The 11,429-nt window shown below is 47.2% G+C and overlaps 1 long non-coding RNA gene across 1 annotated transcript; it reads right to left on the reverse strand.

Moving 5' to 3' along the window:
- Nucleotides 1-4,079: 4,079 nt before the first annotated feature.
- On the reverse strand, nt 4,080-10,780 carry LOC102552982 (uncharacterized). Its single transcript, XR_356745.5, has 3 exons — nt 10,100-10,780; nt 5,485-5,621; nt 4,080-5,257 (listed from the first exon to the last, which is right to left on the reverse strand). It is a non-coding gene; the product is annotated as an uncharacterized LOC102552982 (long non-coding RNA).
- Between the last annotated feature and the right edge of the window lie 649 nt (nt 10,781-11,429).

The raw sequence follows: 11,429 nt of genomic DNA on the forward strand, positions 1-11,429 counted from the left end.
GCAAACAGCACCCCTAAAATCTAGAGAGAAAAGCAAATACAGTGTCAGGCTGGAGTCCCTGACTCTTCCCCACAAAGGTAGGAACCCCTCTCTTCCCTCTCTTCTCAACCCTGTCCATGTAAAGAAAACACTGGGCAAAAATGTTATCACTCCTTGTCTCAATCTTTCCAGCAACCCGCCCAAGAGTGTCCACCCAGGGGCTCAGTTTCTGACTGTGTATGGACACAATCCTAGCTGGAACATCCTCACTCCTTGGCTTAGCTCTGTCAAACCCCCATGCTTTAACCTAGATGTGTGACTTCTCTGACCTCCACCTGTGAGATCCATGGACCCACCCAAGACCTCCCTTCAAATAAAGCTGCTTTATCTACTTCTAATCTGGTCTAATCTGGCCTATCCCTGTATCGCTGGGAAGGAAAAAGTCTATCACAAGGAGTCACCCTTAAACTGGCTGGCATTAGGCCCCAAGTTTGATCCCTAGCATTGCCAAATAGATAAAGAAGACACAAGCCAAGGAGACAGCCTCTAAGCCGTTGGAGCTGTGGTGAAATGGGTGATTCGTTCAGCTTTGGAATGATGGGTTCCGAGATCTGTGTTCACACAGGCCCTCAGGAGGCAATCAATCTAAAACAGGTTGAACGGGTGGGCTGGATGTAAAGACTCTGGGAGTATAGGCCAGTGGCAGAAAGCTTGCCTAGTATGTTGTAAGGCTTTGGGTTCAACGCTCGGCACAACCAAAATAAAAACAGATCTGTTAGGAAGAGGGAGCCAGTTACAAATCCAGCGGTAGGGCTGTTAGTAAGGGAAGTGGGTGGAGGGAATCCAGACTCAGGCTAGAGCCTTGGGAAGCATGCATATCCAACAGCCAGCATTGCAAAATGTTGAGGGCAACACAGACAGGACTGGGCCACTCCTCCCTGAGATTCAGGGAAGAGGGGCTCTCGGGTACAGGATTTTTGAGAGGGGAAACACTTTCTACTGTTTGAAGGTGAAATGTCCCATTAGCACATACGCTTGACTACTTGGTCCCTAGCTGGTAGCATTGTTTGGGAAGGTTGTGAAACCTTCAGTGAGATGGAGCCTCACTGAAGGAAGAGTCGCCAGGGGTGGGTCAGGAGGCTTTATAGCCTGGTCCACTTCCCACTCCTCCTTGCTTGGGGAGTGCAGATGCAATGTGACCAGCTAGCTTCCTTCTCCTGACACCATGCCTACCGTGTCTGTTGCCATATCTCCCTAGCCACGATGGGCTGTATCCCTCTAGAGTGCTAAGTCAGAATAAGCCCTTTGGGTTACCTTTGTCACGTACTCTATCATGGTGACTGGAAAGAAATTCAGACACTTAATAGGACAGCTTCAGTGCCCGGCAGAATATAACCCATGCAAATCTTATCACATCTGCCAGGAGCCGTTTAGGAATGGCTAAAGGTAAGTAAGTTTTCTGGAGATGGCCCACCCATTTTGCGTGGCCTACAACGGGCAGTCTCTGAGAGGCAAAGCAGGAAGATAATTCATCCCAGGATTGCTTCTTGCCGCTGATACGCTTTTCCCTACCACATTGCACAACTTAATGATTCCTGGGCACCAGCCCATCCTACTGAAAAAATTTCCTGCAAAACAGCATGAAAGTGGACTTTCATGAGTTAATGCTGGATGAATTAATTATAGTGTTCATGATTTGATTCAAATAATTCTAGAAAGGTTTTAGGAGACAGTTTTAGCTGTTTTGGCAGAAAGATGTAATAAAGTCAGAATCAAGACAAGAACGTGCCCTCTCCTCGTAGAAGAGTAAATAAGGGCTGTATGATGAGGAATACAATGCCCTTTCACAATTACACTAAAAAAGAGAGATAGGCTCAGGACAGATTTGTGATCAAGGAAAAATATTCATTCTAGGTCAGATCCAAGGATGAGGCCACAGGTGTGCACTATGATAAAGCAAGGCCATGTGCAACTGTTGCTTTGAACTTATACTGAGCTTACAGAATGAAACACTGCTTTGAACTTAATATCAACATCCTTCTATAACATTGGTGTAACATTTTATCTGTGAGGTAATTTTCTAAAGAACTTTTGTCTAAGAAGATGTGTGTGTGTGTGTGTGTGTGTGTGTGTGTGTGTGTGTGTGTGTGTGTGTAAATATTTATGAACACTTGTGTGGCTTATAAGACAGGTTGTCGGGCCGGACTAGAACGTATGCATATATGAATGTGCATGTCTATGTTTCTTGCCTGTGTAAATGATTTTCTTTTTCTTTTTTCTCTGGTTCATGAAGAGTTAACGAGCTTCAAACTACCTTCTCGCCTGGCCAGCAAGAGGTCCTCAGACCAGAGAGAAGGGAGCCCTAACAATTAAGCTTTTTTTCTTTTTAATCTCCTTGCTAACAAAAAAAGAGTTTATTACCAGAAGCCATAGCTTTTGGCCTTAGAATACTAAAGAGTTAGAGACAGACGAATTGCCAAAGATAAATAAACTTTGGCCTCGGCTGCTGATCCCATACCCCTCACTGCCTTCCTCAGAGACCTGGTGGCCAGGCTGGACTCCAGCACTCATCAAATGTAAAAATGAAGACCACTACTGCTGGGATTTAAAAAAAGAACAAAAAACAACAACAACAACAACCAAAAAACCCCCGCTATTTAAGAAGAAAAGCCCCAGGAAGAGCTACATGTGGAGCCGGATGTCCAAATGCCTTTCAGACAAACCAGAGTAAAATGCTCATCTGCACCTTCCTGTGCTCTGTATGTTTTAACCGAAGCTTCGATGCGTGTTTTTGTATTGATCTTCGATGTTTGGCTCATTTAAAAGGAAAAGATCGATAAACTACTGTTCATTTTCCAAAAACTTCATAAGCCAAAGTTAAGAGGCCTAGAGTCAATGACAGAGAAATGTTTGTTGGAGATGTGACAGACGTCTGTAGAGATGGCTCTGTAAGGCTAAGAGCACTTGTTGCAGAGGTTGCAAGCTTGATTCCCAGCATCCACGTGTGCATGCTTGGTGGAGCGCTTACATACACCCTCACACACATAAACAGTAAAATTGAATAAATAAAACATTGTAAAAGCTGTAGCAGATGAAAGGATGCCTAGTAACTGCTGAACAGTTTACCACCAGGGAAGCAGGGTTACACCTAAGCTCACAACGTGTGTGGGGACAGACCATCGACACACTTATAGCAGCCGGGGAACGGTGTTCAAATTACCAAAAGAAGCTCTCATCCAGCTCTCATCCGTCTGTGCGGCCACCATGGTGGCTACTGTACTCTTCCACCCTTTTCTGAAGGCAACTTAGCAACTGGTATCAAGAAACTCCAGAATGTGAGCCTGTGCCCTTTCACCCAGGAACCTCCATTCTAAGAGGTTGCCAGAGAAAACAGACGCATCGGGGTCAAAGGTTCACACAGACGTGTTTGCCTCTGTGCCCCAACGATAAGGAACAGAATATGCTAAATGCTGGCAAGTTAGGCTCTGCCTAAACAACCCACGGAGTAGGAAAATGAATGCTAAGGAGCCATTGAAATTACACTTAGGGTTTGTAATGGTATTGTAAAATATTCACGATGTCAGGGGAGAAAAAGGACACGAATTTGCATAAATCACAAAAAAGAAATGCACAAAATATTAAGAGACCGACATGTGGGTGGTGGCTGGCCTACTGATTGGAAAATGCAGATGTCCTTTTTTTTTTTACAGCTCAAACTTCAATAACAAACACACTCATTTTGTATTATTGACTTTAAAAAACAGTTTTCTTGAGCTTAAAAACCCTTTGTGACTACAAAATTAAATCAACTCTGAAAAGTTAATTAACTTGAACAATGTGTTGAAATAATTAAATTGATAAGAAAAGCCATTGAATTTTTAAAAAGCACTAAGGCTACTATGAATGTTCTGTATGCAGAGAAAATTATTAGTTTTAATGAGAGGAAAAGCAATGGGGGTGGAGAATTAGCCCATATAGAACCAGTGTGTGTGTGCGTCTGTGTGTGTGTGTGTGTGTGTGTGTGTGTGTGCGTGTTTGTGTGTTTGTGTATGAGTGTGTGTGTATGTGTGTGTGAGAGAGAGAGTGTGTGTGTGTGTGTGTCTGTGAGAGAGAGAGAGAGAGAGAGAGAGAGAGAGAGAGAGAATACAAAGAGATAGAGACTGACAGACAGACATGGACAAAGAAAGATAAATATGGGTTTTTTCTTTTTAAAGATTTATTTTCATTTTATGAGTGCTGCATATATTCACGTGCCCTGTGTGTATGGTACCTGCAGAGGTCACAAGAGGGCATCAGATCTGCTTGAACTGGATGGAGGTGCAGGTGGTTGTGAGCCACCATGTTGGTTCTGGGAACCAAACTTAGGTCCTCTGTAAGAGCAGCCAGGGCTTTCAACAGCTTTTAGGAAGCCATCTTTCCAGCCCCAGACAAGCGTCAGGGCGTCTTCAGGAAGTGGTGCTCTCCCACGGGCAGCATCATCACTGACTGCTTGAATAAAGGAGTCTTCATTCCAAACCCGCCTTCCTGGCTGTGTTCAGGGTGCTGCAGAGCAGGCTGTTGTGCTAGGGACTCCGAGTGCAGCTTAGTTCTCATGTTGTGGTGATTTCTAGGGCTCCTGACTTCCTTGCAAGTGCCCTAAATCTTTTACCATGTTGAAGACTAGCTTTTGGCCTGTCCACGTCAGGGCTGGAGGGAGGCTCGCCTGTTGGTGTTGGTGTATAAATCAGATAGCCTTGGTTCTGCTCCTGTGACTAAGAGATGGTCAGCACCTTGTGAGCTCCCAGGAGTTGTTCCTCCTCGTTCTCATGACCACCTCTACCCCCAAGTCTGGGGCAGAGCAGCCACCTAGACAGTCACTCCCTGCGATCTCCAGAACTTCTACTGTGACAGCTAAAGTTGCCTCTTGTGCTAGACGGTCTTGGGAAGACTGGAGCTGTGGTGCGAAGACCCTGGCTCCAGGGAAATCAGTACTGAACAGGAGCCCTGAGGGAGCCCACACTGTATTAGGAAGGACTCTGGAGTAAACCACTTGCCTTTGCCTTGATTTCCTCAACTGTCAGGAGGAAAGGATGACCCCAACATCTCTGCCTCCTCTTAGGGGGTACCAAGAGATGAAATAGTAGAATCCGGTAGTTATGCCTGAACGCACCATCCGGGGCAGACTCTGAGTTCAATCAGGACGAATCGAGGGATCCTGTTACTTCTAATATGGCCAAGGTTTATGGCTTCTCCAGAGTAGAATTCTCTCGTATTCCAACTGTCAAAAGTGCTATTGGTTCTACAAAAATGTGCAAACATGTGAGAAAGAATTATTCAGGTGGTGCAGGCATGCACACGTGTGAGTGTGGATGTTTGAGTGACTGTACATATGTGAGTGTGGACACGTGAATGACTGTGCATGTGTGTGCCCCCGGGGACAGATAATCCTGTGGGAGATGGTGGGAGGGGACCCACCAGAAGTGTCACTTCAGCCCGGATGGAGGTTGACTGACTTCTTTCACTTACCATCTGTGGTCTGAGGGTCAGAACAGGCGAGATGAAGGTAGGGGGTGGAGCATGCCATCTATGGACTCAGGATCCCCAAGGAAGGAGAAGCAGCTGGCAGGTTCTTTACACCAAGGAGATTTGGTTGAGTAAGGAACCTGGATGGATGGCTTAGGTAAGAGTGGGTTGGATAAAGAACCTTGGGCCTAAGTAGCTCAGAATTCAGCTCTGACACTGCAGAGAGCCCTCAGCAACTTGGAGATGGCCCCTCTTGACAGAGCCACGTTGTCTCTGGAAAGCTCCAGCTTCCAGGGTAGCAAGTGCAAATCAGCCCAGCATTGGCTCAGCAGAGGAACTTCCCCCAAACAAAATGAGGCTTGTTCTAAACCCTTCTCCCTGTTTGCCAGGTTTGTTGTAGTCTCTCCCCAGCTCCTCCTCATCCCTGGTCCGTCTCATTCACGCACCCAGGACAAAGGTCAAATCCTCCTCACTGACCCTCTCCAGCTGTGTGTGGGGTTGTTATGAAGCCCTGATGCTGGGCTGAGGAGGTTACAGGATGGAGAAGAGTGGGCTGGGGCCGATCGTGGGGTTCAGCCCTGCAGGGTAACACGGAGCTGTGTGCTGCTTCCTGTTTCCAAAAGGCCGCATATTAATTAGGATGCTATTTTGCTTTACCTATTCTGGGATGAATTCCTCAAAATAGTAGAAAAGGAAGAGAGCTCTCCTCCCGCCCTCCTCCTCCTGCTCCGCTCTCGGCCTGCACCCCCAGGCAGTTCTCACTGAAAGTGCTGTGGCAGTGAGAGGGAGGAGCCAAAGAAGGTGTTAATTCACACACATCAAAGATGCACACTTTCATCTGGCTGCAGAAAAGGGAACAAGGGAACTCACACAGCTTTGGCTTGATCAATTAACTTACTTCCTTCTCAGAGGGGTTTGAAAAGAAGAAGAAGAAAAAGAAGAAAATCACCAGACTTAAGAAAACCCTCCCAGGAGCTTCTGTGATTCAAAGGACCTTCTCCAAGGTTCCTGAAACCCCTGGTGGTCGGTCCCCAGGTGTCAGAGCCAGACATTTTTGGGCCTGAGTACTGGATCCCCTAGCAGGAGTGGGAGAGTGGCGGGTTGGTGGGGGTTCAGGCCAGGTCTCCTGCCTATCCTTAAGCCTTTACTGCTGGAGTGCAGGGGCTCTGTACTTCTGGAGGACATTGATACTGCAAATTACTGACTTTGAATTTGAAGGCAGGCCCTGCTGCTGACAACCAAGTGATGCTCTGGGTCTGGGGACCAGAAGCAGTCCTGGAGACTGGAGGTCATTATTATTTGCGTAAACGTATTCCAGCAGGGACAGAAAGATGGCTCAGTGGGTCAAGGCTCTTGGCTATGCCAATCGACCCAGATTCTGGGTCTGCTTGACTCCTGCTCTCCTGTGTCAGTGTTGGAATTCTGGAGGTGGGTGTGATCCTTTCCTCCCTCTTGCCCCTTAGAATGCATCTTAGTACTGAACGATCCTGACCCTCCTTACCCTGTTAGAGCTGAAATCTTGGCAGCCGTGTTCAGCCATCCAGGGCTGGGTGGGTGGTGACATTGTTTTCTGGCTTTAAAGAGACAGAAACCCCTCAGAGGCAAGGCAGGTCCCCTGTGAGTGCTCCTGTGACCCCCTTCTGCCCACAAGTGTGCCTATTTTTAGATGCTCTATGCTGAGAGGCCAGTTGCTTACTTTGAAGATATGGACAGTGCTCAAAAGATTTTTGAGGGTCTGGAGAGATGGCCCAGCGGTTAAGAGCACTGACTGCTCTTCCGTTGGTCGTGAGTTCAACTCCCAGCAACCCCACAGTGGCCCACAACCATCTGTAATGGGCGGGATCTGATGCCCTCTTCTGGTGTGTCTGAAGACAGCTACAGTGTACTCATATGCATAAAATAAATAAATAATTTTTTTTTGGTTCTTTTTTTCGGAGCTGGGGACCGAACCCAGGGCCTTGCGCTTCCTAGGTAAGCGCTCTACCACTGAGCTAAATCCCCAGCCCCAATAATTTTTTAAAAAGAGAAAGAAGAGAAAATATTTTTGAGCTGGGCGAGGCGGGATACATCTTTAATTCCAGCATCCGAGAGGCAGAGGATGGTTGGATAACCGTGAGTCCAAGGTCAGCCAGAGCTTCACAGGGAGACCCTGTGTTAAACAAGCAACTGTCTTTTGAAAAACTCCTCCTCGTTTTCCGTCAGGGCCCACTTAGCTCACTACTCATTGCTTGTTGAGCATGTACCGTGTGCTGCACGTTTGCTAAGGGCGTGACAGGCATTAACTGCTTAATGCTCACAGCAGTGTGTGACCCAGGTACCACCACTTAAACATTCTAGCAGAATGAGAACCTGTTCCAAAACACACAATATTTTTAGGATGCACCACTATCTCGGCAAGCATCTTGACAAGGTGAAAATAACGGATGCACAGGCCTTGCCCACTTGAGAGCTCTCTCTGCTCCCAAGCCCTGGATCCCTAGTGATAGTCATGGAGTCCTCTGGGCCTGTCCCACGGCTGAATATTCACAAAAACTCCCTTTGGAGCCAGCACTGCCACTGGATGAGATTGCTACATTCCCTCTGGATTACATTGCTCAAATCCAGCTTTATCTGCCTCTCCCCAAGGGAAACTGGCTTAGGTTTGTCCCCTCCACATACATTTCGCTGTTGTTAAGGTGTTGCTGAGAACCGAGACCTCGGTGGGAGATGTTAACAGCTTGCTTGACCGAAGTTGAGGAGACACAGATCTCACCAGGGACTGTGGATACAGAGAAATGGCTGAGGAGAAGGGTGTGCTGTCACCTGTGTGCTTCTCACTGGTGTGCTGAGTTGGGGAGCATTTGCATGTCAGCCATTTTGGCCCTTTTAGATCTTGATAAATGGGAGAGGCTTTAAAGGCTTTCAGATAAAAAGAAGGACGTGGTGCTTGGCAGCAAAAGTAGACGAACAGAATCCACAGGTTTTCCTGACTCGTCTCAGCCACTTCTAATGCAGCCACCTCGCCCACTGAACAAGAACATGCCAGTCAGTCAAGACTGAGCCAAGGATGCAGGATGGGTGGCCAGGATAAGGGGACAGCAGTCAGGTCAGCCTGCAGGGCGGGTGGGCAGAGGGAGAGGAAGACAAGAGCTGGCTTCCTGAGCTGCTCTTGCCCCACAGGCCCGGAGGACTGCCCTGACTGTGCTCCTGTCTGCCCTGACCAGCCCCTTCTCCCTGGATCCCCTTGAAGACTCTCATGAGGAGACACCACGGGCAGCTGGCCTTGTATCTCCACAAACCAGTGAAACTGAGCTTAGCGCCTGAACATCCCATACCCCACATCTTCCTTGCTGGCAACTCCAGGGGAAAGGTGAGGCAAGTTAGAACACATCACTCCACCTGTGACTCAGCTGCTGCCACCGGAGCAGAGTCCAGGGCCGTCTTACCTGACATGCAAGTGTGTGTGTGTGTGTGTGTGTGTGTGTGGTGTTAATGTGGTTTGTGATCTATGAGTGTGGCTTGTGGGATGTATATGTGTGTGGGATGGGGTTATGTGTGTGTGGAATGGGTGTGTGTGTGTGTGTGGTGTTAATGTGGTTTGTGATCTATGAGTGTGGCTTGTGGGATGTATATGTGTGTGGAATGGCGGTATGTGTGTGTGGAATGGGTGTGTGTGTGTGTGGTGTTAATGTGGTTTGTGGTTTATAAGTGTGGTTTGTGGGGTGTATATGTGTGTGGTATGGGGGTATATGTGTGTGTGTGTGTGGTGGGGATTTTGTAGTAGTCATGCATGTGTTTATGTTTGGTAGTGTGTAGGGGTGTGTGTGGAATGTGTGTATGTGTGTGATATGTATGTACATGTGTAGATATGGATGTACACGTATGTGTGGCATGTGGGGTGTGTTTATGGTATGTATACATATGGTATGTATGTGGTATGTATGTGTTGTGGTATGTGAGAGGTAGGTGTAGGTGTGCCTATGTCATGACAGCTGCTGTCTTTTAAAGCCTGTAGAGCCCCCTGTTGTCCACAAGTAATATACCCCCCTCATGTGTAAGATCTGGGCCAGAGATGGTTAGAAAAAGATCCACGGTAAGGAGTGTGAACACAGAGTCACAAAGACTGCCTGAGTTCAGAGAGAAAGGCAGCATAGGGGCCTCCCTACACCACAGAAGGAGGCCGCTCTCCACCCCCACTGAGGTTCACTTCCTTCTTAAAGTGCAGGAGGGCTTCTGCAGAGCTGAGTTCTGCCTCCTATGCAAATTCTCAGGGTTCTGCAGGGCTTTCACATTAAAAAAAAAAAAAAAAAAAAAAAAAAAAAAAAAAAAAGGAGACAGGCCTCGTGGCATAAATTTTTCATCCTAGGACTTGAGAGATCGAGGCAGGAGGGTCAGAAGTGCTAGGTCATCTCCAGCTACATAGTGAGTTGGAGACAAAGGCACGCATGCTCATGTACGCGCGCGCGCACACACACACACACACACACACACACACACACACACACACACACACACACTAGATGAGAGGTGCCACAGGAGGCCCCTCTCCTGAATATGAGCCAGGCTTCCATCCTGGACGGCCTTTCAACCACTCAAGGTTCAATTTCTTTATCTGCAAAATAAGACTCATAGCACCTACCCGGAGGTACTTCTGTGGATTAAGAGGCCAAGTCTCTACCACAAAGAAGCTGCTGTTGACAACTTCAAGACATTTACACAAACGTTTGATGCATGTTATGGGCTGTTAAATACTGTTGTGGAGCACCGTGGGCCAAATCTGGAGGAAACTGAGGGTCAATGTAGGTTGGAATTTTGGCTTCCCTCAGAGTTCAGGCGGGTAGCAAAAGAGACAAGGAAAGAAAGGAGACATCTTGTGAGTGCCATGACACCAGAGCAGAGTGTGACTCATAGTGACCAATAAGAGATCCCTGCAGATCAACCACGTGACTCACGGTGACCAATGACAGGATCCTGCACGTGGCTCAGAGTGACCAATGAGAGGCCCCTGCACATGACTCACAGTGACCAATGAGAGGGCCCTGCAGATCAACCACGTGACTCACAGTGACCAATGAGAGGCCTCTGCAGACCCACCGCCAGATAATGTTTTTTTATCATTGCTTTACAGTTACTCTGTCCATGTGACAATCCTTCAGAAGTAGCTGACCTTTGCTTGCCCTCTGTGAATATCCTCTGTTTTTCAGAGACGATTCCTTTCCATTTATGGAACGTCCTAAGGGTTTCCACAGTCTCTGGCTTATCTTTTCTTCTTTTCATTTTCTCATTTTTAAAAATTTTTACAAATGTTTTATGTTCAGACATCAGATTAGTGAGTCATTTCCTGTAAGATTTGTGCTGTGTGCTTTTTATCATTATAAAAATATTATTGTATATTGTATAGTTATTTTATAGTATATATGTATGTGTTTTTGATTTGGGCTCCCTCACCCCTTAACATGCTAGGATTTGAACCCAGGGCTTTACACGTGCCAGAGACTCGCTCTATCCCTGAGCTACACCCCTGCCTGGCTTTGCACGCTTTAGTTAAGAAAACGTTCCCACCTAATGGCCATTCATTTCCGCCAATCACCTTTTCCGAGCTGCTCTGAGTGTCCTTGTAGTAATGAAGAGATTCTAATGATACTATCAGACTATTGAAACATTGGACTCCACCCCCGGCCCCCAAATGAGAATTTCCCCAGGAAACTCATGCTGTGAAAAGGAAAGTGTGCTAGCTCGAGCGGGAGCTTGTCTCCTGAAAACATTTCACACAGTTCTAACAGAGCCTAGAGTGACAGGTAGACTCATGTGGGCGGGACTGCACCATGACCAGGACGGCTTAGATGAACCCGTCTTGGTCCCTCAATTTAAACTTTGATCTCCCTTCACGACCCTGAAGATGGACTTGGGGGTTTGCTGAATCTCTTTATCCCTCTTCTCGGTGTGGCCATATTGAATAAATCTTTTTC

This window comes from Rattus norvegicus, chromosome 8 (genome assembly GCF_036323735.1).
Source record: "Rattus norvegicus strain BN/NHsdMcwi chromosome 8, GRCr8, whole genome shotgun sequence".
Classification (NCBI taxonomy): Eukaryota; Metazoa; Chordata; class Mammalia; order Rodentia; family Muridae; genus Rattus; species Rattus norvegicus.